Below are 25,604 nucleotides of genomic sequence, written 5' to 3'. Positions count from 1 at the left end.
CAGCTGCTGACTGAGAGTTATGAAAGTAAGCATGGGCTGAAACTGGAACTAATTTTTAAACCTAGACTGCTTGATAGTTAAACAGCTGTAACATGGCCCAAACAAAATGGACTATGCAACTGAAAATTTTGGTGCTGATGAGCTATAAGGTTGGGGGTTTTCCAAAATACCTTTTCAAGTTATTTGTAAAACATGTTTGATAAAAAAACCCAGAGTGTACTTTGTTGTAATGTAGTTATTTAAAAATCTTCATAGTAAGGACCTCTTTGGTTTTCTCAGCCTCTCAGACAGGAATTTTCACTTAACACTTTCTTGAACTTTTACAGCTTACATAAAACAACACCAAAAGAGGAAAATGAACACTTGTCTCAGCTGCACAAGTATAAAGCAAGAGTACGGATGCTGACTGCAGTACATGAAGATAGGCATTTTCAAGTACATTAGAGGAAATGTTATGCCTCATAAGCTTAGACTTTACCTTCGAATTCATTAAGGGACCAAGTATGGCTCATAGAGGCTTAAGTGGTCAAAAAAGAGGCAGGGGGAGACTGCCAGAAGGGAAGTGTCTTATTCCTGCAAAGAGCATGCTTTCCCTTGGGACCCTGAGAAGAGGCAGCCAGGAAAATGCTTTCTCTACACTCACTATCATAGGAGAGATTACTTTAATCCTTTAGAGTTGGAGAATGGAAGGGGAAGAGAAGGGCTCTGTGTGCCTTCTCTCCAGTTGAATGCTCAATAATAGACCTCAGCTGAGATTAAAAAAAGTTTGAGTCAGCTTTATTGAAAATCATTTAGTTCCCAAGTACCAACACATCACCTTTACAAGGCAGGCTTCAGCTGCTATCTTATATGTTGAAGGCATCATACTGTCTTTTAACTATTAAAGCTAATCACATCTTTTAATGAATCCTTCCATTATTTTAATGTCTTCTAGGGAGATTTTTTTAATGTGCTTGTTTAGGGACTCATTTTTATGTACTTTGTATTTATAGCTCCTGTTCCGGAATACTCCAGACCTGTGAAGTGAGCAGCATCACTACTACCAGCCAACAAGAGCTACTGCAAACATTCCTCACTAACATTTGCAAAGCTGCACAGATAAGAGAGTAAATCTAGTCCTGGTTACTAGGCTAAGTATCTTGCTAAAGGACCTGGTCCACTACCATGAACCTGGTCCACTGAGGCTGCAGAAAAATCCAGGTTACAGACATCATCAGTTTCCATTTAGAGATGGACAATCAAAGTTAACACAAGGAAACTGGTGTTTTTCAGCTTTTCTGAAAGGATGAATCCACCATGTCTGTGTTTCTTAAGCAAGTTGGGATTACTTCTCAAGAACAGCTGTATGCATGTCACAGCTCTGCTCTTCAATAAGCATTCTTGTTCTTAACCCAGCCATTTTGATGGCCAAATTCAAGTAGATCAACTTACATCCTTAAAGCAACATACAAAAAGTCTCCTGGCTCATAAACATTCCTTCCAACAGGATTGCATTAGCAGGAAAATACAGAGTAGCTTATAGATATTTTTGTTTGCTGAATCAGATTTAATGAAACCTAACCAAGAGTCCACTCTATCATGGACATTGACTAGGCATTCAGTACTATGAGTGTTGTGTTTTTTAAAGTGCACAGATCATCCTGAGAGGAGAGAATTCAGCTGGGGTATAGGCATATCCCAAACCCAGAGCTGGGTTCTTTCGTAAGTATCATTCCATGCTCTGCTCAAACTTTCTCATAAGGAGAGCAGCACATGCCAGGGCACTGTCCTGGCTCAGTCCTTTGGCAAAGCTGCTTGCTGCATCACACCTTGTTAGTGCTCAGGGGACTGTGTGCCACCAGCCTCTGACCTGCTGCCAAGTGCTTGTGGCTCAGAAAAGAGAGCAACAAGGAAAGGAAGGGTGTTTTTGGGCCACAAATGCCAGCAATTGGTGTCTGCACCCAGCCCTGCAGCACTGCTGTGCAGCCTGGCAGCAAAGAGCCATCGCCCACTCGCAAATGCAACTATTTTCCCTCGAGTTCAATTGCATTGACTACAGCTTTGTTAGAGAGGTATCTTCCCCTGCCTAAAGCCATAGCTCAAATAAAGTTTTTCCTATTGCAAAATCTAGGATTAAAAGCAGATACTGCTATATTTTCACCTTCACAAATCAAGATGATTAGTCATTAGATTAGTCATTTCTTGTTTCACTACCAAATAAGATAAGATAGTTACAAAAAAACATTAACATGGGTAAGACTTTGATTACTTGCCAATTAAATTAACTGCTTAAGCTGTGTGCAGAAACCATGGAAAACTGACAGTGGATAATACAATGCAGATGTATATGCTGGCAGACAAATTAAAGAAATTAGATAAAGGTGATAACTTTCTAATTTCAGTCTTCATGGAGGTAAGAAACAAACAAAGCTCCATCTGCTGAAAATTCACTTCCAAGGAGCAAAATCACAAATTCCAAGTGATCACAGGGGAAAGATTATTTTGCCGCTGGACATTTAACACTTAAAATGCCATGATCATTTTAGGGATCCTTTTTACAGTGCTTTGACACAACATCTGAGTTTGCCGGTTAAACTTCAACATTAGCAAGCTTATGCCATGAAAGAAATAAAGCAGAGCTATCTCTTAGCAAGCCAAAGGAAGAGTTACTTAAGGGTGAAGTTGAACATGTTGAATAGGAAACTGCTAAAAAATCCAAGGAAAAGATAAACTGTTCCTAACACTAACAAAAAATCTATCATATAATTTTTTAGTTCTATATGCAAGAAACCATAATTACACGTGCTGTCAAAGCATGTCAACTCATATTCAGGAGATTAATAGAAACAATCATTCCTATACAAATAGAGTCATCACTAGACTCCATGTTCCTTGCTTCTAGTTGCCACCCTGAACACCAAGGCCTGCTGATGCACTGCTTGTCCCTTTGTCTGCACAGGGTATTGGTTCTCAGACAGACAATGTTCTCCTGTGTGGCTTGGGTAAGAGGCGTTTTTAAAGTGCTTCCCCTCACCTTAAACAAGAGTTAGTGTGCCAAAGCTGTAGCAAAGCCCATAGCTGAAGAGAGAGGGGGGCAACAAAAGTTAGGTAAGAAAGATGGAAGTCCTCAAGACTCTTAGTTATGTTGTATAACACAGAAGGGTAGATTCCTTTTTGCCGAATTAGTGAGGCAAGATTTAATGTTTAAGTAACATCAATGATATGACACCAACCTGTTTTTCCTCACCTGTTACCTAAATCCATACTACAGCCAAAACAAGTAGTAGGACATGAGTTTTCAGGAATGTTCCAAAAAGGACCCAGAAATATTTAGAACAGGAGATTTAATCTTTGTTACGTGTCCAAGTGGTTAAAACAACAATAAGGAACAAAATTAGTTAACATACTAATGTCATGTGTAAGAGTTGAGGGTGTTTTTTAAAAAGGGTTATTACACTGCTCAAGTCTAAGTCACTGAAAAAGGGACAGATCAAGGCCTCATCTAATGGTATTCTTGAAACTGCAAGAAGTATTAAGGGCTCTAAAAGAAAAACTGCTAGAGGATCTACGCAAAATCCTCTCAAAAACTGAAATATTAAAGAGTAAGGAAAGCTACTCTACATAATAAAAGTGGAGGTATCAAACTGACTGAGAAATGTATAGAATTTCATTATATCATATAAGCAAGAAAGCAGTAAGAAAAATTCAACATAGGATTGTATATGCAAGAAAATAACCCTAATTCATTGTTGCTTAATTAGATATAACATGAAAATTACACTGGATTCTATATAAATAGTTATGTGGCAAGTGCATCTTGATGCTCAGCAGCGCTCATGAAGGCAAAAAGATGCGAAAGCACAATGAGAAGTGTAATGAACCTAAACAGAAAATGCCATTGCATTGCTCTGTTAATCTATGTCCCCTTCATTAAGGAATAGAGAGAACAACCAAAACATAACTGATCAAAACACTGATTTTCACAAGGGTTTTGAATGCAAGGAATCCAATCAAGAGTAACACTCTCTGATTTTGTCCTGAAGTACTGACTGCTACATCCTCCACCAAAGTGACTGAAAGTATATGATTTATGTAGCTTCATTGATTAACAAAAATAGGCTTTCTCAATATTTTTCACTTCTGGGCTCTTCATTTTTTAATGTTCTCAGAATAATTGACCTCTCCTGCAATCATTGTCAGCTGACCAATCTTTTTCATCCTACGCTCAAGTTTCTATAACAATTTGTAAGAATGCTACTGTTTTTTATAGGTTTTGCTGCTAAGCAACAAATGCCTTCTATTATAGTAAGTCACCTGTACAAGCAATTTACATATCAGACTTTTGCTTTCCATTTCCAGTTTCTTCTCAACTGCTTCCTCTCCTGTGGGCCTATTCTCACAGTGTACTTTATGAGCTGGAGGCCTGATATTTGAACCAGCTATACTGATGTAGATGAATTGGAACATGACATCACCCTCCTTCTCAAAGTGTTTAATGGTATTTAATTTTTCCCCTGTGTTCAAATTTCCTTTAAAAACAGACTCAAAAAATGAATGCAAGAATTAAGGTTTTTTCTTTAAGTGTATTGTCTTTAAAATCATTTTCAATCTGTTTTACAGAATATGTTTGCCAGCTGTTCTTTTATTGTTTTCATGCCTCTCTATATCCAACTTTCTAGTTAAATACTTACAGTTTGGCCCAAATTCTGCTCCCTAATGTGCATGATCGGAAGTCACAAGCATATCCAAGAGCTGGAATTGGCTCTAGCTATTCACCCACAGCCTGTCATATTTTCAGTATTTTTTTACTATAACTGTTTCATTTTTCTTAAATGATCTAAGCCATTTTACTGAGGCTTAGATTTTAACAGACAAGTGTGTATAACTAACAGCACCTTCACTGAATTTTAAATTACCCAGATATTGTGTTTTAAAACTTAGTATGAAGCAGATTATTTTAACACACTACTCCTGACAGTTGAACAGAATCCAGTTCTACTCACAAATTGGTGCAATCTTAAATATCACTTCAATTAGGAAGCCAGATCACAAGTTATAGATTAAATTGGTTAGAAACCTTATCTGATACAATACTTATCTGACAAGTATTATAGCATATAGATGGTATTATTAAATTCCCCCCCTCTCACAGCTTTGTAATATATTTCCAGGCATTTCTAGCACCTCTATATAAACAAAAGATGGAAATCTTTTAGGCAAGCATGGAGTTAGCTTGCCTTTATATAACATAAGATACAGCTGCTACTTAATGAAATGCAGAATTTTGCATCTTATTAGGAAAGTATTTTTACTTTAACATGAGGCAACTTTGCCATTGTTTTACCATTTATTTTAGAAGCTGACAATAATTAATTCAGAAAACAGTGTATTTTGTTTTAAGTTTTCACACACTAAACCAGAGGTTAAGGGAGAAGATAGTCCTAAAGAAACATTTCTTAGTTCAGATGATTTATATATGCAATTAAAAACTAACAGTAGGCTTTCAGCAAAGCCTACCATGTTCTACCAGCACCAAGCTTTTGCTTAGGCTTTGTTCCACACCTAGTTATAGCAAGCACCTGCTGCTTCAGAGCAAGGTTGAATCTCAGAGCCTGTAAGTTCAGGCTCTTGCAGTAAGTTTTAGACATGAAGTGGCTGTAAGAACTTGAGAATGAGTCAGTCACAGTGAGTTACTGCTGCTGTCACAACCATCCATCACTGTGTCTAAAGATTCCCATAGTTGGCTGTGAAACTTGTAGATACCTTGTAACATGAATGCTATTGCAGCTGTACTCAGTTATATCAACAGATGTTTTAGCAGAGACAGGATGCTGAAAGAAAATATCCCAGCTGGCTTAACTTCAACATGCAGAAAAATACTTGGACTCCTTAGAAATACTTAGATGATAACATGACATTTGACACGTCCACAATGGACGTTACAATGTAACAGAAGGGAATGGGTTGATTTGACATTATTTCTTTCAGATAACAGGTGCTGTGGGCAGAGGAGAAGCAGTAGATGTCGTGCCCTGACTTTAGTAAGGATTTTGAAATGGTTTGAAAATCATATCCAGAGAGCAGCTGTCAGCTGCTCTCTGTCAGGAGAGAAGGGTCTCAAAGAAGAGTTCTGCACTAGATCTGATACCACTCACTATGGATGTTCGGTGGTCAAAGTTAACTTGAATTCTAGACAAGAAAAAAAAAGTAAACCCACAGATACAAGTCAGTAGGTAAAGAGTATTTTTCTTCCAAAACAAAAAAAATTAACAATATAGGATTGTGCATGTAGCTTATCCATAAAGCAGGATCAGGGAATTGCAGCGAATTGCAAGCACAAATTCCATAAAATAGTCACTTTGCTCTATTTATCTTTTATGTGTCACAGGGTAAGGGTTACCTCCTCTGTGGCCACCAGATTATAAGAATGATCAGCTGGAATGGGGGACAGAAATGGTTCTTGGTTTTCAGACAATATTTACATCCCATCCCAATGAGTCAAAAGTTTACCCCTTCACCTTTTCAGAATTTTCAATGACGATTTTTTTCAGTTCATAGTGTATACCTGTTCAACTCTCAATTAATCTAAAGAACTAACTGTGTTATTATAATTATATTTTTAAAGTGACAACTGTTTAAAGTGACAGGTCAAAGTTTTATCTAATTCTCACCAAATTTCTACATAATAATAAAACCCCCTATCCTGCTGCCTCATTCTCCTTCTGCAGAGATAAAACCAACATGCTGCCCTTGGCTTCAGTGACTGCAAGGCTGTGTTTCTGGAAATTGTTTCTTAAACTAGATTGCCTTTCTTTTCACTTCAATCCTCATTTTGTCAGATGCTAAAATAAGCCACGAATTAGATATTTTAAGATGCTAAGCAAACTCATGAATTTAGATTTTTTTCTTTAAAGTGGGCACCGATCCCCATTATAACAGAATGATGACAGTAACAAAAGGTAATATAATTATCTGCTTGACAGCCATGTGGGAAGGGGAAAATCTAACTGTTCCTCTCTCCTCATCTCTCCAGAAAGCAGGTAAGGAAGTGACTGTGAACACACTTGTGGCACCAATAGGATCATATACCCACTAAGCACAATTTCCTCTTTAATAACTAATCATCATTAGTTATTTATGATGTTATTTTTTTTCTTTAATAATGCCTTGCACCTTCATTCACTCTAACACTGCAAACCTGCCCTGTATGGCTGCACTGGATGTTGTAGAAACTCACTACAAGGAGTCATTTGTCTTCCAAATGTGTAAAGCAACAATCAGCATTATTAAACACACTCGGGATAGAATATCATCTGAGAACTATTGTACATTACACACAGATTTTTTTCCATCTATAAGAATGAGTTTAATAAAAAAGTTATTAGAAAAAAAAAAGCTGAATAATTGCTTGGTCTAGAAAGAGCACACTTATTCCGAATGTTCTATTTACATCCTGTTTACCTCAAATTCCACAGCAATGCTTTGTTTGCCTCAGTCTGGTTTGTGTTTCTGAGCACTTGCCACCATGTGCAGGTAACTATTTTGGTTACATGAAATAATATCAAACCCACATTAGACAGCTTTTCAAACACAATTTCAATCCTTTGAGTTGTTAAAATTTTTGCAATACTTTACCAGGATTTAAAAAGGAAGTAGGAGAGAAACTGCACTATTAAAGATGTTGTCAATGAAAACTTTAAGGGTGCCATGAGAGTATCTTAAGAGTACACAGCCACCTGGACATTCTTCTGACTTACTGATAATTTCCTTCCTAGGACAAAGGAGCTCATCCACAGTAAAATTACTTTTCCAACTGTCCCTATAGGCAATTTTAGCAAGTCAAACTACACCTTAGAATGCTGCCACAAGCCATGACTTGTAGCCTAGTGTAGGGTTTAGTAAAAGAGCTAATTAGGAAATCTGTCTTTTGCAACTCTGGTTTCCATTCTCAAAAGGCCACTTCCCATCATGGAATAAATGAGCCAACTGCAGCCCAGTCCAGGAATATTCTATGCTTTTCAATAAAAATGCCCTGGCCAACATTCTAACACTGCTGCAGGAATTGATCCCCGTTCCTAAGCATTTCAAGAACATTTGAACACCATCTATCAATGCAGTTATTGCTTCTAAATTAGTTACAGAAGCTCCCACAATGGTTCTTAAAGGAAGTGAAAGAAAACTGTAGTAGGAATGCACTCAGAATTGGCTTTGAATAGATGTAAATTGTTCTCAGCTTTGAATGATATGAGCTTCAGAATACAGATTATCCTGAGGATTCATTTAGAAGTAAATTTTTACCTTTTTTTATAAAACCAAGTCAAGTAAGAAAGGGAACCATATTAGAGGCTACTTACACCTGCAATAGTCAAGACAAGAGCAGTTCAAACACACCCTTGGGCTCTCACCCAAGGCCACAATGTACTGGTCAAAAACTACCACACACAACCACACCTTCCCAGCCATGGCACTGCCCTTCTGGGTTTGTCCAGGATAGGATAAAGCTTTCCCCGCTCAGCAGTGCAAGCTGAGCACAGTGCAGGCATTGGCAGGGACTCATCCAGCCTGTGCAGAGCTCCAGCAGCAAGGAAGTCCCCGAGCCACAAAAAAAGCCCTGCCTCGCTCCTAACTTTATTTGTTCCCAGCCATGGCCCAAGGTACCAAGGCCCATCCCTACCACATGCTGCAGAAGGACTCACAGCCAGCCCTCAGGAATGGTGCAAGCAGGGAGAGCAGCAGTCACAAGTGGGTCTGGCAACCCCATTCCTGCCTCCTTTACTGCCCAGCACTGGGCTCCACCTTGCAGACACCACAGAAAAAAGGGAGCAAACCCTGACAGGGTCCAGAGCACTCATTAATATCACCCAGTTAAGAAGGGACAGCTGGCCCCACACCAGCTTTCCAGGAAAGTCAGTTTAAATCTACCTTTACAAAAACATGAACTGAGGCTGTTCTGTATGACCATTCTACAGGTAGCTATCAAATACACAGCTAAGCTAGTCACCAATTAAACCAGAGAATATGACTCCTGCTGGATAGACTACAGTAATTTTAGTGAAATACATATGTATTTTCAGTGGAAGTTGACAACAAGGATGTGTTGAATTACTAGGATTTAATGGATTTTCATAAGAACCTAGTCAGTTTTGAAATATGTTCTCAGATTTTACCATAGAGACAGTTCAACCTTGACAGATCCCAAGATAATAATCTTTTAAGGGCATTATGTACTTAGCTGACACAAATAGCATATTTTAATTACAGTTAATAAGAGTCAGATTTTGTTTTGAATTCCATGATGTCAAACCTGGCATGCTCCTATAAGGAGTCTGTACAAAGAGCACAATAGTTTTTTTTCCTGTAACTCATCTAGACTTTTTTTGCTCATGTCAGTTTGACCTTGAAGAGAACATGGTGTCCTTTGAGGTCCTTTTTTAAGGAAAAAGTCACACTCAGGGCCAACAATTCTTTCCCTAAAGAGACCTCTGTATCTTTAGCTGGTGAAAGCTGCTGGTCTACCACCGAGAGGCAGTACCCCTTGTCCTCTTTGTTTACAAAACTACAGCTACAACCAAGCTCCGATTCCAGAAGTGTTCACCACCAGTACAGGGACCTTTGTGCCAGCATTAAGAGTCTGCTGAGATAGGGTGTTAAATATACAGCAGACCTGTACAAGCTTTTATAAGGTCTGATCTCTTACTTATTTAGGCAGGATAAGAAACAAGGCTTCTGCAAGTAACAAGACAATGTGACTAACCCAACTGATTGCAGTAAGCATATTTATATATCAACCATTATTAAAGTGTCTGTGAATTTGGGCTATTACTCCATCACTTGTAACTATGTCAGTTAATTTATTACATTTGCCTGCCTGTAACATCTGGTGTTTTCTACTGATATCACAAGCTGTCCTTCAGATTCCATCAGCCTGTAATAGTTTTGCAGCTAGCTGTAAATATGCCAGCAGCCTTACTAAGATTTCACTAGATAGTTCAGTGGAATTAAGCAAACAAGGCTGATAACAACAGAGATTTTCCTACCATTACTGTTCTAATGGATTGGGATTGACTACAAGGAGGCATTTAGAAAATCCACAACACTAAGTTTTTCCTACTCACAGTGCCAGTCAAGTGCTTATGGACAACAATTTCTTTGCCTGATCCATAAAGAGTGCTTACAAAACTCACCAAGCTCAGTAGGGATGTACACTTAAGATGGATTTATACCTCCAAATAATCCTGCTGGCAGCTACTTTGTCACAAAGTGTAAGGCAAAAAAGTACTGTTAAGAAACACAGTCTGGTCTCCTGCACAACACAGGCCAGTGAACCTCACCCAATAATTTATGCTTCAAGACCATAATTTGCTTTTGAGTTATAGCATCTCTTTTAGAAAGATGTTCATTCATACACTAAATGGAGGTGAAATTATTACATGTCTAGGTAAGCTGTTCCAGTGATGAATAACCCTTACTGATAAGAGATTGCCTTATCTCTGGTCTGAATTTACATAGCTTCACTTTTCACTATTAGATTCCTCTGTCTTTAACAGCTGAATATAAGAGCGCTCTATAATTTCTCCCTACAAAGACACTTGACCACTGTTAAGAAGCATCTTAACCTTTACTTGGAGAAGTTAATGAACCAAGTAGACATCTTTCAATACACAGCATGTCCTTATAGCCTAATTAATTTTGTAGTTCTCTGCATTTACTCTCATTTTTAATGCAACCTTTCTGAAACTTCATACCAAAAGGGGCCATATAATTTTTACAACACCAAGATTCTTTCTTACTTTTGTATTAAGTGAGCAAACCCTCAGAACCCTGCATCCTCATGAAACCATTAAAAATTACTTATAGAGAAGTTTTATAACAGAGTAATTGAAAACACATAGGCAATATAAGATGCTTATAGAAATCTTAGAACATAATTCCCACTGATGAGATGAAAATATCTGATGCAATATAAATTTAATAGTGGATGTGACTCAGAATTCAGTTTGTTATCAAACAAAAATTTCTTGTAACTACCATTAAGTTAAAAGGAGCAAGACCAACTCCAAGTATTTTTAGAACATCCAATTTTATCTAAACTTCATATTTGGGTGTGTCATTTTTAGCTTAATTCTGCCTTTTAGGCCTGAGAACATTAGAAAAATCCCCTTAAAAACAAAACCATGAACTTTTGTAATTTTTGTGATCCACTCTTACAAAGTCAGTTTTGAGAGGAAAGAAGTTGTTTGCCAGTAAAGTCTGTATTGTTAGAAAATAAATAAATATAAACAAGTAATTAGTTCTACTTGATGCTGTTTAGAAGTGGCATACAGTTAAATAAGCCCTAAAACTTGTGAAAGCTTATGCGTGGGAACAAGCACTCCAAAGAGCACCCACTAACCCATTCCTTTGCTGGAGCCAGGGTTTCTTCTGTTTCTATGTCAAAGTGTCTCCCGGGAAACTGAAGAAAGCAGTCCCTTCTCAACTCCCCACAGATTTGTGTACCCTATTTTTTGTTCTCTCTGGTTCTGTTGGGGAGCTCAGTGATTTCTCTTCAGCTGTTTATACAGTGTGTGCTATACTTGCAGTTATTTATATACACACATATATGTGGATGTATTCCAGCTGAGCTGGCTTTTGCTGTTTTAAATGGAGAGGATTGGCTACGCACAAAGTTTTCCTCTGGCCTGTGCATCAGTTCACTGCCTAGGCCAAGGCAGTTATTACACACAGCAACACTGCACGAGGCTCAGGCACCATTGAAAATTAGTTGCATGCATAAATCATTTCATAGAAGTAGGGAGACAAATCAACTCAAATTTTATAAAATATTTATTCTGACTGATTAATAACTATTTGAGACTTAGCTCTTTTTCACAGTTTGTAACGTAGACTTCAGGATCCAAGGTGAGTGCATTGCACTTGAGAAAAAGACCAAAACAACTAGCACTAGAGAATCAGTGAAGACAAAGACATTTTACAGATATGACACACTTTCTGAATACCTTGGCTATGCAGATTCCAACTATGCACTGAAGAGCTCCACCTTTTTACTGGTTTACAGTCTTCATACAATATTACATGCCAGATGCATGGCCACCCAAGATGGTTACTGCTCCTATTGATAAGGCAATTACTAGAGCAAATGGGGTTAGGGGATTTCTGTTCTGAAACAATATGAGATCAAGATCCAGGGCAACTAAGTTCAAGGCTGTCATTAAAAATCTGGATGACTTAATTACTAGCATTTACAGTTAGAAGCTAGGCACTCTGTGAAGATGGTATGCTTAATGAAACCCATGCCTCAGGCACCAGAGCTGGCAAGGCACTTCATATTTAATGCATTGCATAACTATCACAGGTTTTGGGTTTCTGCTGTGTACAGGGCACAGGGAAAAGACCTGCTCTAGTAGGTGTCTCTGCCTTTCTCAAATACAGTTTCAGCAGTGCTACTGGCAGCCCAGCCCATTAGACATCTAGGTGAGGCTGTGATGGACCAGAACAAAAGAGACCTGACTCTCCTCCCCTACTGAGCAGGCCCTCGCAGCTCTGGGTGTAGAAACATAAGTGTAAAAGTTACCCTGAAGGCTAGCAGAGTACTAGGAACTGTGGTAACAGCTAAATCATTAGCTGTTAGAGATCTCCTTTCCACTTTTTTTCTGCTATACTGTTAATTTGTCCCCTATAATTCTGAGCTTCATTTAGCATTCACATTTCTCGGTCTCTTATTTATTCATGCGCAAAAATAAATAAAGTAGCCACGTAGCCATAAAAACCCTAATGTTTGTATGAGAATTTCCACACATATTGAAATTAAAAGGCCAAACTCATCAGTACAATCTTGTTCTTGTGACTAGAAGAGCCCTAAACCTGTTAGCAAGAGAAAATTTGTAACTTGATTTCTTCTTCCAAAATTTCTGTGAAATTTCTTTTTCACAAAAAAGCTTGCCTCATTAATATGTACAGGGAGAAGCTATACAGAAGCAACTAGAAAGACACAGTATTATGCTAAGCTGGAAAAAATTAAGTCACTTTTAGGACTTTCTACTGCTATAAATAATTAAGGCTTTACCTTAAAGTAATGCTTCCTCCAGATGCAATGGGGAAACACCAGAAATCTGAGTCATTACTGTGAGTTATAAATCACAGATTAAGTCTTGATGAAAGGAGCCATGGAACAGCCCACACAGCTGAGAGATATTTGATGGTATAAACAGCCATAACATTAGCAATTCCCTTCAACTTGATCAACTGAATAATAAGAGCACCACTTTTCTGAATTACCATAGATTACTTACATGGTCAAATAATGAAGGTTTCATTAGATTCATAGAATTATTTAGGTTGGAAAAAATCTTAGGATCATCAAGTCTAACTGTTAACATAGGACTGCCAAGTCCACCACTAAACCACATCCCAAAGTTCCACAGCTACATGTCTTAAATACCTCCAGGGATAGGGACTCCACCACATCCCTGGGCAGCCTATTCTAGGGCTTAACAACCCTTCCCAAAAGGAAAGTTTTCCTAATACCCAATCTAAACCTCCCCGGTGCAATCTGAGGCCATTTCCTGTTGCTCTACTTGTTAAGGAGGAGAACAGACCAAACCCCATCTCACCTCTCTGGTAGCTGTAGACAGCTCCATGGTTCTCTTCCATCCTCTATTTCTCCAGATCCCTCAGCTGCTCCTCATCATGCTCTAGACCCTTCCCCTGCTCCCTCACTTTTCTTTGAACATTCTCCCTCAAACACAGATATGCTGCCCTCAGCTAACCTGTAGCAAGTCTGGTTCTATTTGAGACTTAGAATTTCAGAGCTTATTTCTATTAATAATAAATAATTTGAAGGTTTCAGAGATTCTCTTATTTTTGAAAGACTATCAGAATGACCTTAGAGTAAGCTTGTTTTTCAACACTATTTTTTAAACTTTTTTCCTTTTCAAGAACAATATTTTTTTAAACCTGTAATGTATGTTGTTAAATGGACACACCTCAACTGAGAACTCATAGCTTTAAAATCCTTTGTGTTCTGAACTAAGTAGGGAGGGATCCAAAGCAAAATAAGCCAGAAACACAAGAAATATGCAAAAAACCCCAACTCTCTGTCCTTCTGACAAGTACAGACAGTACTGATAAAATTTGTTTCCCTAGGAGACCTCCTTATCACTGATACTCCAAGCAAAAGACATTAAGATGCTTACTTACATACACTCCTCAATGAATACTAAATCCAAAGTATAGACACACGTAATACTGGCTTTTAGATAGGAAGACACCTTGAAAGGTCTCTGACTCACCTTTACTCACAGCTTTCCAGGTACTTTAAGACATGTCTCCTTTGTTCTGGAAAGAGTTACTTGGTTCTCAGTCCACAACTGCTGCCCTCTCTAAAAGAGGAAAGAAAGATGCCTTAGTAATGGAGATTTTTAGCTTACCACATTTAAGAGAAACACACCTGTGATAGTCTTCTAAGCTACACCACAAAACTTTCCCAGCCCTCCTCACCTCCAAGACACCCATGTTGGCTGCACTCTCGCTCCAAGCTAAAAGCAACCCCAGGCACTCCCTGAGCTCCTTTTGTGCAGTGCCCGGTGAGGAAAACACTCCCAGAACAGCTGAACCTCATCACCCTTAACAAGCCTAACTCCAGGGCTCCTAAGTGGCCACAGGTGCTGAGGTTGGCACACACAGCTGGGTGTGGTTAATTTAAGCGGCAAACTGTGGACACTCTTAAAGAAATATTGCACATGACACAAAGCTTTTTACTTCATCATAGACAAAGCTGACTTTGACACTGATACATTCAGTTATACTTGGGAGACTTTTATCTGGCAGAACATTTCACAGGTGTAATGTTTTACACTGTAATCAGCAGGACTGCATGACTCTTTGATAATCAGTGAGAGGTCTTTTAGCAGGCCCAAACAAGGACCCAGGAAAGAAACTTCTTATTCATCTCCTAAATATTATATACCACAGTGAGGAGTGGCTGACCATGAGCAGAAACACCTGGCAACTGCATTGCAAGATTTCTGCAGAGCCAAATTAGACATACACAATTAAAGTTCATTTCATTAGATTTTGCTGTTCAGGAAAGAATCATATGGGGAAATGTACTGAATTAAGAAGAGGCAAATTATAAAAATAATATTATTTGTACTTTCCAGGATATTCATATAGTCATATTGAGAAGTTAAGAAATCATTGTAATATGCACATTGGTGTTTCTAGTAGGTATTGGTTAAACTGTGAGGAGTTTAAAGAAAAAGATAATTCAAGTCATTACTTCTATAGCATTCTGTCATTGTTCAGCTCCAGTATGATTGTGCAAGAAATTGATGGAGGAACCTGTTGTAAAACAACAACTGGTGTCAAGGAAAAGGGGAAAAAACTCCCAAATCTGTCTAAAAGGTTTTCAAGCAGCTAAGGACTGTTCTAGCAAACCTCTCTAGGTCCATATTGCCCAATAACCTCATTCTTTCGATTACAGCCTTTGTTACCCTGCAGGGCCTTTGGCATGGGCAGAGCATACAGTGAGAAATCAATCCTGGACTTAGGAGGATAGAAACACACTCTTCCTCATTTCAGGATGGGCCACCTCTGACTTGTTCCACCTCAGGTTTGTGATGAAGCAATCCAGATCAGTTCAGTTTCTGCCACCGGCTGAAGGCTCAGTATTATAGAGTCAGCATTTGCAGGAAGAGGTAATAGCCTTTATTAGAAGAACAGGGGGAAAAAAGAAAGCTGGGAAAAGCAAAGTAAATGGCAGGCACTCAACCTGTCAGCCCATGGCAGACCATGCAGAACACAATGTCATACATGAAGATGGGCTGAGTGCCTGGAAATATATCTTTTTCCAAGAATATCAATCTAATAAAAATGATTAATTCTGCCCACAGATCCTGCCTGTCTTATTCTCTTAGGCTATCATGGCTTCAGAAAAAATCCTACCAACATCTGGGAGCCACTGCTGGCAGGGATGGGTGAGTTCCAGCAATGCTGTTCCCTGCCAGGCCACCCTCTCATTTCCCAGCCAAAAATAAAAAGATGTGCTCCCTGGAAGAGTACTCTGAAGGGAGGCTGGCCATCATGTTCACCACAATTAAAGAACAGGCTTGTAAAAAGTATGCTCTGGGATTATAAAATAACAACCTTGCTACATCTATGTCTCTAGTTCAAAGATGCCAATCTGCCTCCCTTTGCTGGAATAAGGCTGGTTTAGACCACAAGATACAGATTGTTACAGAAAAATTGCCAACTTCAGAACAAAGGGACAACAAAATATTGTGTTTAAAGAGGCAGGTAAAGCTTTCAGAGAAATGAATCAACCTTTCCCATTCACCCCTGACCTTTTACAGTGTGTGAAAAGTCAGCCAATTAAAGAAAAAAAAATTTAAAAGGCAAAAAAACCCCAAAACCCCACTTTTTTTTTTTTACTAAATACCACAGCTGGATTTACTAAAATTATAGTTGAGACCACTGGAAAATTGCTAGGGTGATAAAACAGCTTGTATCATAACCACCACTTTCATTCTGTTCTGTGGTTTAAAAATGCATCTGATTTACTGTCTAGCTTTTCTTGTCTGACAAACGTAGCTGTACAATTCTTAGTGGTTAAAACTATGGCTGAGTCATTCTACTTTGCCACAGCTGACTTATCCTCCAGAAAGCTCCCACCACGCTGTCTGGAGAGTGATTGGACATGCTTTGACTTCTGCACAACTATCCCATGGAAGGAGACCATGTATATTCCCAAAGCTTGAAACTGTACAGGGAGTTATCTGGAAGCTAGAGACGAGAAAGGACTAAAAAATGTGTGCAAGGAGTGTCTAAACACAGTAATGGGGAATGTAGAAAATATTCACCAGTTGTTAGACCCTTCCCATCACAGAGTGATCCGGACAACAGGCTGCTTCCTGCACACCTCAGCTCCTCAATTGCAGGCCCTCCTTGAGAGAGGATTCACTGGCTGATTGTTCATCTGGGAAGGAAGAACAGACACAGGAGAGCAAGACTGGCAGAAACCAGAAGTTAAGACAAGGTCAAAGGAAATGAAATGAATTGGAGTAAGGTGGAGAGGCAGAAAGTCTGCCAAATAAACCCCCTATGAGAAGAGCACTTTTAATTGTGTTCCACTTCTGCTTACCAATACTGCCTGGTCATCCCATGCAAATCAGGTAGACCCTGTTACTTCCTCTGTTTGTGTCAACACAAGATAGGAAAATGCCACTGGTGTGGGAAGTATGTCCCAATAGACTCACCAGGTTTTCATTGTGTTTGCCAAACAAGAATGAAGATCCTACTTTTCTCCCATGAGCAGGAATTTCTCCCTTCCCCAGCAATTTTTACCAGTCTGCCCCAAAACTCAGCATCCCCCTCACTAACTTCTTAGGACTAATTGGTTTATTATGGGAGAAGATGCTAAACAGGTGGTGATAGTTAGGCTAAATAAAACCACCAAATCAAACTAAATATTTATTTAAAACAACCCTGTGATAAAGCCTATGCTTTGGCTTTCACATCCCCAGAGTAATCATAGCAGATCTTACTGGAAGTAGAAGTTCAGATATGATACAGTCTTAAATAATAAGAAAAAAAAATCAGCAGGCTGTGTTCTCAGCTCATAAAGACACTACATTAAATGGAACATATTTACTGCAGCCCTCAAGGGTACATGGTAAAAAGGTATATTTTTTTACTCTGCAAGACTTATGCCAAGTCTATTTCATTTCACTTGGGAGTCTGGGTTTCACTGGTTTTAAGTGACTTCCTTCTGATCTGTGCCCAGTGAAAGAGAGTGTTAGAGCCTGTGCAAAAGAACAAGCCAGGTTTATTTATTTAGTAGCATGTTCTCACTGCATATTGGGATCTTAGAGTGCACATGGATAGACACTTAGTGGCTGGGTAAAGCTACTCTCAGCAGGTGGATGTAGCTGATTCCAGGGGCTAGTAAAATTCCTGGAAGGTAAAATTCATGTAGCATACGAAAGGAAAGAAGCCCAGGACTCTGAGCTGGCACAGCAGTGGAACAGCACTAACAGCCAGGGTTTAAATGCAATTTAAACACAGCATCTTGTCCTGAGCCAAAATTGTGCAGAAGTGACTTGGAGAAATTTTTCAGTTCATGACTGCCCCTTGAACAGTACAAGAGACAGAAGATGTAACAAAAAAGAACTGGTCCAAAATACTGATAATGCCTTAAACATCTGTCATCTCCAAATGCAATGCCCAACCATTATCACAGCATAACTCTGCAGATCCTTTGCTAGCATAAAAATCAGAAGATAAGGTAAATATTTTTCTAAGTAAACTTTTAACAACAATTTATCACCCGTATTTTCATTACCAAGTGCAGCCAGAACCCGTGGTTACATTGGATATTTTGTGGCTAACTCTGGTAAATGCTACAGTTTTAATAGCAGGTTCCATAAACAGCACACACAATTCTGAAAAACTTTTCTCACATATTTTTCTAAGAGCACCTTTTTTTTAACCTGAAGTGCACAGGTGACTGCAACACTTTGCTTTTAGCTCCATGATGTAAGTTTTGGTCAAGGGCTGATAGGAAGAGTGCCAGGTAACCAACCTTGCCAGGGAGGGGCTTCTCTGTTATGCTCAGATTTTTCCCCTGGATTTTGAAAACTCTCAGAGTATGCAAGTCAAAACATGAAAATGTCAAATAATTTTAAAAATACCCAACAAAACAGAGTTGTTTTCTATTCTAGATGTGTATTAGGCTGTCAGATATGAGCCCATAAGATATAATAGCAGCACTAAATGCAGTCTGTTATTACAATCTAAAGATTGTATTGTCATGACAATATGAAGGCAGCACATTTGGTTAAACACAAAATCTTAATGCTATCATTTCCTGATTTTTGACTGCATAACAATGCATTGAAATTTTCTTAATGCAGAATTTTTAGTTAGCATCTTTTTATGCCTTAGTATTCAATGGATGTGAAGTTATTCCAGCATAACACTGATAATGTTTTAGATTCATTGAATTTATAAATATTCAGGCTTACACAGGTAAAGAAAAGACTAGCTCCTCATTTTTTCTCTTCCCTCATGTACTCTTCAAACACTTTATTAACAGCACATATAAGAATAGGCATTTATAATAGATTAAAACCCAGCCTCGATAAAAGATAAGTGTATGCCAAGAGGAAACATTCAGTTAGTCCCTAAGGAACTGAATAGCTTCATCTACAATAAAAAAATTTCACGAAAAACCTAAATCTATTTTCTTTGTTGCAGTTCATATTCAGTTTTGTTCCTGTGAGCCAGGTGGTACATAAAGATGTGAAAATCAGATTTTTCAGATAAACAACAAAACAATAGGGCCTGGCAGATGGATTATCACAAATCCAGGAAAAAGACTACTCAGAAGAAAAGATTCAGAACTAAACTGCTGATTATTTTTGAGATAGGATGCCAGGGTAATATTAGTATTCAACTAAGCGCTGGTGCTGAGGAATCCTCTGTACCCTGGGATGGTAGAATGAAAAGCAAACTGTGGAAGGCATCCAAGGCAGGCTTCAGTTGCTACAGAGTTTGTTTGGACCAGATTTCAGCTCTGTACCCATCATCTTTATGCAGCTTCTACAAAAACTGTGATATCAAATACATCTCAACATTTAATCTGTGGCAATTGAGTGCATACTAAAGCTTAAGCAAACAGGTGCAATGCCACCATTTCTCAGAAACTGAGACTTTGTAGCTCCACTTTTGCAGAGCAGGTTTAACAAAACTGCTAAGGGGAAGTGTAAGCAAAGGCAGTTCTTCACCACGTTTACACAAACACATACCCATCACAATTATATATGTATATATAAATATATACACAACTGGTTTTATGAGTCTGAGATAATTTAAGAAAACTTCAGTTTCTGAAGCAAGTCAGGACTCAGCCATCCATAAATAGCAATGACCAGACTAAACTGCCTGGAAAAGCCCCCAGATCAGCAAGCCTTCTCCTACCCTCAGCTTTTTTGGATTGCTAGGATTTAGGCACTGGTTCTGTTTCACCAACTAAAATTTCTGATGGTCAGGCTACATATTGCTGAGGACTGAAAATTAAATAAGAAAATGTCTCCCAGTTTTTGTTAACTGTTAAATTTGACATATCTCACTTTCATAATTTCCATTTGTATTTTTGATATTCCTGAGTCATTTAATAGGTGTTAGACTTAGAGTGATCTGGAAGATTTTGAGGAAGTAAACTCTTCTGTGACCCACACAGTAAATGTCACTGCATATAATTTTTGTCTCTCTTTTTTTTTATGTGTTATGTTCAACTTTAACAGAAAAATAATAAAACTCAAAGACTATTTATCCACTTTGTGAAGGCACACAAAACTGATCACTATTTAAAAATCAATATGTATCTTTGTATTTTTCTTAAAATGCATCTTCATTGAGTAATAATATCTCCCTTACAACCTTAAACTATTTTATTGTAAATATTTAATGCATTTTATATAAAAATATAATCGTAACTACAGCCTTGTGGTTTCTGTAAAACTCAATGACCTTAAAGAAAGGGATTAGTAGATTAAGTTTTATATTGAATTTTTTAAATTACAGTTAAACTTTTTTCTTTTTTCTGAGGATGCACTCAACTTGCATATATAGTAATATATAACTTGCAATATAGTTCACTCAACTTGCCTTAGTTTATATCCACACATGCCCTCACATTTGCTCTGTTGATTAAAAAATTAATATATATATTTTTGTGACTTAAAGCTCACAAAGATAAGAAATTATTTTTGACTGATTCTTGAACTTAGAGTATTGGTTAGAGTGATGCAATACTTGATTACCTATTTGTATACTAGATGTTAAAAATTCATTAAAAGATACAGAAAAAATGATTCAGTAGTGCATGAAGTTCTTCACCTTTTTCCTAATTAACTAGCAGCTTCTAAAATGAAGCAGAAAATTTTACATGAGCCATGTCTTAGGTCTAAATTAAACTTTTAAATGATTTTTAAATTTTAAATTGCAGTATCCTAAGACTCTGCTCCTAGTCATTCAGAGGAGAGTTTCCATTAGATCCAGTGCTGTATAAAAATTTTGAACCACAGTAGCATAGGTAAAAGGAAATAATTTGGTGATTGAATTTCTTTTTAAAAGAGATTCATTCATTATTCCTTTTAATTGAAGATGAAAGTACTCTGCATTATAGGAATCAAATCTTCAAATCTCTGCTCTCAGGAATTCATCTATGACCCTCCCTTTCTTAATACTTCAGTTTGTTAAAAAGAAAGAGAGAGGGGAGGTGAAATCACAAATCTGAAAATGAGATATAATGGAAAAAATACCCTTATAATAAGAGAAGAATAAAAATGAGGAGAACACTACTAGTCAGGGATGTCTTTCACTGCAGGGACATAAAACCCCCTAAGTGAAAGAGAGAACATGAAAAGAGGTTGATATTGACAAAGAAAATGTGGTGGCATTGTATCACATATTTCGTCCTCTCTGAAACAGTGCCTTCAACAGGTATTTTGCTTGGCCACAGACTTCACTCAAGGTGAGGTCTCCCAGTTCCTCCAAGAACACTGGGAAATCTTTCCCAATAAAAACATAGCCAAGATTTATATAAATTTGCTTAAGGCAGGATTTACTCTTTCCAGAGAAAAACACTACAAAATTCGATGTAAAATAACTGCTTGACACGAATCTCCAATCCAAATTCCACTCAAAAAAAAAAAAATCATGACAATTGAATTCTGCCATCCCAAAGATGCTCACCAGATCCAGAGTAGCTCCTGACATCCTTGCAGTGCTCCCCAGAGAGTAGAACTCAGTGGCTTTGTCCACAGCCTAGAGATAAGAGATGAGAACAATAGTCACATCTTAAGTCTCCATGAAATGAGGAAAGCCCACGTTCTGATTGTCATTTCTGTTTGGAAGCATCAGCCCAAGTGCTACTACAGAGAAAGGTGCAGGGGTTTTTTCTTAGCACAGAATTCCCATGACTCAAGCACAGACTGTCCAGTAACCAGGCATGGACAAAGTGAAAACCAACAGGACAACACCACTGGGTTGGTTTAGAGTGTTTGTTTGCATTTGAAACATTTCAGGAAGAATGAAAAATCATTTATTTTGGCACGTTTAAATGAAAGTTTACCAGGTGCTGAATGAAAAAGTAGAATGCCATCTTGTTATATCTTTGTGACTAATGAAATTGGACAAAACATTCTTCTAAATATTGTATTGTAATCTGACAGCAAGTATAAAGGAAGTGAAAGGGTTTTGATTCAGACAATAGAATTCTAGCAAGCTCAACTTTAAATACCTTGCTGTTAATATTTGAAACTACTCAACTCAAAGTACTTTAAGCAGATGGAACTCATTATTTCATAGCAAAACCCAACATGATTAATCTTGAATTTAAATGCTGTTTAACCCCAAAGTGTTCAAAATGCTGAAGTCAAATATTGTAACCATAGCTAATCTCAAAACGAATGAGAGCATTGCAATATGGGTCAAGCCAAGGAGGGAAGCTGAATGTTAAACAACATCTGGGAGCAGAACAGTCATTTAAAGAAGCAGTTTTTCTAAAGGAGACTAGCTAGGCAAAATAAACAAGTACATTACCCTGTAACAGAATAACTGAGTTCTATGCAGTACCTGGTGTGCCAAATACTGTAAGTGAGGGGCAAGAGACAAAATCCCCTTCAGAGCTGTGATCTACAGTCAAATACAAATGTTGAAGTGAGAACTAATATTTTTTTCAAGCTCTGGATGTCACCTTAGTGCATCATGGGCTACATAAACTGCAATAGTCTCTCTAAAAGTGTCTAAAAGCAGAATAAAGGATTGTCAGCTACACAGGTCCTCTTGTACAACCTGAATGGAAATAGATGTGTTTCCTTTTTCTCCTGATGGAAAAAGTTATTGCTACAAAATACCAATAAACTCTACTGAAATAGAAATACTGCTCAGGAAATCATTATTTTACTCAATCACTAAAAATTTTCATTTAAAATTGCAGGCAGATCAAGCTCATACCTGCTGGTCAGGAGAGCAGACAGACTTAGACAAATGTGTACGTGCCATGATTTTTCCTGAATTTCTCAAGCAAAGTTTGAGCTGTTATTTGAGGTCCAAGGACTTATTATTCATTTGGAAAGTATCAGGTAAGCATCAGTTCCAGTGAATCAATAAAATGAATCCCAGAATAGGGAGAAAATCAAAAAGACCGAAAAGGATCAAGGCCCTGCAATCAAAGTATTTTAGATTTTAAAAAAGTATACATATTTATATTAATACCTTGCCATTCATGGAGAGAAGAGCATTGTTATTAAGATGGTGCATGCTGTTGTTGTAACTATCATTGGCAAAAACATTCAGGTTCTTCCATTTAATTTAATTATTTTTAATGTACCAGATGGGATGGTCACTGTCTAGTTCTTTTTTTCTCTTATATCTTGACAGAATCTTTAGATATAATGAATGTTAAAAGTATTGTTATCAGGAGGAAATGGGATTGAATATAACAAATTTCTTGTCCTCCCACCTCTGAGATGGAAATTTCTATGGAAAGAAAAGTAGGGGGGTGATACATAATGAGAAAGGTGACAGAAGTCAAGGGAAGATAAACCAGAGGAAAGATAAGCAGGGGAGAACAAATGGAAAAAACAGGGATTGGTTAACAAAAGTGGTTTCACTAGACAGCTGTCAGATTTGAATACAATACTGATTGTGACGTTCCAGTAGAGATTAGAGCCCTTGTAGGCAGCCTCCTTCATCCTGAACCATTGACAATCCTGTGTCCAGGGCCACTGGAAACTCAGAGCTGCACCTGCACCAAGCACAACACTCCATCTCATGACAAAACACTCCCTGTGTGCTGCTTCAAAATCCCCATGGGATGTTGGACAAAAATCCAGTGAATATCTTCAGTAGAATAGCTGAGAAAATAACATCCATTCCTTCAAAAGAGTAGAGAGTTTTGAAAGATTTCTTCCTTCTTGGAGGGGTCAAAAACTTAGAAATGTGGCGTTTTCTCCTTTATTGACAAGGAACTCTAGAAAAAAAAATTCACTGTTTTGGAAGGACAATAATGAATTATCCTGCTGTCTACATGAAAGGATCTTGGGAATTTCACAGGAATAAAATTGACCTGAACACAGCCTGGGCTGACAGAAGGAATCCAAGCTCCCAGAAATTTTTGCATCCCTTAGCTGACACTTCAATGGCAGTGAGACTGCAGAGTGCTCAGCAGCTTCATCCCCCTGTAAGATATTCACAGGAAAAGAGCTTCTCAGTTTCATTTTCCCTCTTCAGACAAAGTTTTCCTGAGGGAGAAATATTTTCTTTCCTGCAAAACCATATTTTTTTGCATGGAAAAATAGGTTATTTCACCCAAAAAGGCATTTCATTTCAAAGAATTTCCATGACAGAAGAGACCCATATGATTTTATCATCTGATGAAATCGATTTCACAGTAAATTATTTTAAAATATTTCCTGGGAACAGATTATTAGCTCTTGAGAAATCACTCCACTGCTTTTCTATTCAGATCTTCAAAATTTACATTTTTAATAAATTTATCCTCTTCCAAAGGAAGAAGTCTTAAAAATAAGTTTCCTCTTTTTTCTAAGTTAGTGTTTCCCATCTCTAATGCTTCTTCCAATACCCCAGTACATAGGGATAGTAAAAAAAATCCTCAAGTTCATATGGTGAAATGCTCTCAGTGTCTTAAAATGCAGAGATGTTTTGATTGTCCCTTGTGATTCCTGGGAAAGGTTCAAGCCATCAGCTGGCAGATTCAGTTACTGAGCACAGAGTCAGTGAAATCTCACATCTCGGGCATGACACAAGAACGGGGAAGGACAAAGTAATTTAAGATTAGATGGGACCTCCACTCTTCAGAGGTTCACACGGTACAAGCAGCAGCATAGCCACATAAACCCCTTGTGCCCTCCTCACATCACGTGGTGAATCAAGTTCAAGATCCTTTTAACTTTAATAACTGCCTTCTTGCTCCATCTTACCAAACTGATCCTTTAATCTCCATGTGCCAAACCAAAGGCTTTGTTCTCACACAGTGCATCCCTTCCCAAAACCTGGCTGGAACCTCAGGGGCCCAGACTATTTTTTGAGACTCTCTGGCATTCACTGCAGTGATTTGTCCAGCACATTCAAGAACTACAAGGCCATAACCATTAACACCTAAAACAAGCTTTGTGTCAGTGTTGGTTTGGGCCATTATTATGCCTTCATTCTCTCTTAGATCTGTTTTTGAAGAGGAAAAACATGAACAGAAGAAGTCCAGTGCTGCCTTGTAAGAATTCTGGCAGAGAGGTGTTCCTGATAACTAGAAACTCTCCTTATCCTCTCCATAATGATCCTCAAGGTACATAGAAGGCTTAGCTAACAATGCCTTTAATATCAGCTTCATACAAATCATCAACTGAGCAACAGATCTCTGGATAAATGTGTACTTGAAAAATCTGAATAACTCTTACATGATGCATTTTGAAGCTGAAATTTGCTTTGTGGAAGAAACTTCATTCTCTAAGGTAAGGGGCATTGCAGACCCAGCTCAGGTACTGCAGACAGGACCAATTCAGTCTGTTCAAGTCAAAAATAATTGCTCACACAGTATGTTCAGG

General features: G+C 38.0%; 1 long non-coding RNA gene across 1 annotated transcript in view; it reads right to left on the bottom strand.

Moving 5' to 3' along the window:
- Positions 1-21,786, bottom strand: part of LOC141730141 (uncharacterized) — a 64,419-nt gene extending 42,633 nt beyond the window's left edge. Inside the window, exons 1-2 of the long non-coding RNA XR_012581621.1 lie at positions 16,836-21,786; positions 14,268-14,357 (exon numbers count right to left, since the gene is read on the bottom strand). This is a non-coding gene — a long non-coding RNA (uncharacterized LOC141730141). The remainder of the gene's footprint in view (positions 1-14,267; positions 14,358-16,835) is intronic.
- Between the last annotated feature and the right edge of the window lie 3,818 nt (positions 21,787-25,604).

Source organism: Zonotrichia albicollis, chromosome 9 (genome assembly GCF_047830755.1).
Source record: "Zonotrichia albicollis isolate bZonAlb1 chromosome 9, bZonAlb1.hap1, whole genome shotgun sequence".
NCBI lineage: Eukaryota > Metazoa > Chordata > Aves > Passeriformes > Passerellidae > Zonotrichia > Zonotrichia albicollis.
The sequence above is the reverse complement of the archived record's forward strand: the minus strand, read 5'-3'. Positions and strand labels throughout refer to the sequence as shown.